Consider the following 1,433-nt stretch of genomic DNA (forward strand, 5'->3'; position numbering starts at 1 on the left):
AGCCAGAAAGAAAAACACCAATACAGTATACTAACACATATATATGGAATTTAGAAAGATGGTAACAATAACCCTGTGTACGAGACAGCAAAAGAGACACCGATGTATAGATCAGTCTTATGGTCTCTGTGGGAGAGGGAGAGGGTGGGGAGATTTGGGAGAATAGCATTGAAACATGTATAATATCATGTATGAAACGAGTCGCCAGTCCAGGTTCGATGCATGGTACTGGATGCTTGGGGCTGGTGCACTCAGACAACCCAGAGGGAGGGTAGGGGAGGGAGGAGGGAGGAGGGTTCAGGATGGGGAACGCGGGTATACCTGTGGCGGATTCATTTCGATATTTGGCAAAACTAATACAATATTGTAAAGTTTAAAAATAAAATTAAAAAAAAAAATAAAACAAGTGTATTCAATTCAAAAAAAAAAAACAAAAACCATGACATTCTTCTATAGAGATGACAGCACCAATCTGAATCACTTAGAGGAGCATTTTGATTACTTTGTATTGTTATCAGAGCTCTTATAAACAGAAGTGTTCACTAGCAAACTAATTAAAAATCTACAATTAAAAAATACATTATACTATGATTATGTCTAAGTACAAGTAATAAGGGAAACTAAGAAATAAAATAAGCTATGTTGGGATGAAAAACATAAACTTTCTTTGCCCAATTTTCTTTACTATCTTAAAATATTTGCTTTAATATTCACTTGATTAAGTACTAGTCTAAAAGCTTTCTTGCTTGGCCAGAAAACTAGGGTTGTGACCTCAGTAGTCAAATAAGTATTTACTAATCATAAAACCACAGAGCCTAAATTATTAAATCTGTAAATATACAATAGAGATTTTAAAGAATATTATAAAATCCTGCCATCTGCAAAACAACATGCATGAACCTTGAGGATATTATTTTAAGTGAAATAAGTCAGAGAAAGACAAATAGTATATAATCTCAATTATATATGAAATCTAAAAAAGCCAAACTTAAAGATAAGGTGGTTACATGGGGCTGGGGGTGTAGAGTTGGGGAAATAACATGTTGGTCAAAGGGTACAAACTTTCCATTATAAGAGGAATAAGTTCTGAGGATCTAATGTATAGCATGATGACTACAGTTAAAAATACTATTTTGTATGCTTGAAAGTTGCTAACAGATTTTAAAAAGTTCTCACCATAATAACAACAAAGGTAATTATATGAGTTAAGGATGTGTTAACTAACCTTAATCTGATAAACATTTTGCAATATATGTGTATCAAACCATCACATACACCTAGACTTACACAATGCTGTATGTCAATTATATCTCAAGAAAGCTAGGAAAAAAGAATATTGTGAAAACAGTATAATATGCTGATTAATTGACAGATTGTGTACCTACTATGCATCATGTTTTATGCATGGGATATAGCTGTGATCAATACAGACC

The sequence above is a fragment of the Bison bison genome, unplaced genomic scaffold (genome assembly GCF_000754665.1).
Source record: "Bison bison bison isolate TAMUID 2011002044 unplaced genomic scaffold, Bison_UMD1.0 scf7180017864327, whole genome shotgun sequence".
NCBI lineage: Eukaryota > Metazoa > Chordata > Mammalia > Artiodactyla > Bovidae > Bison > Bison bison.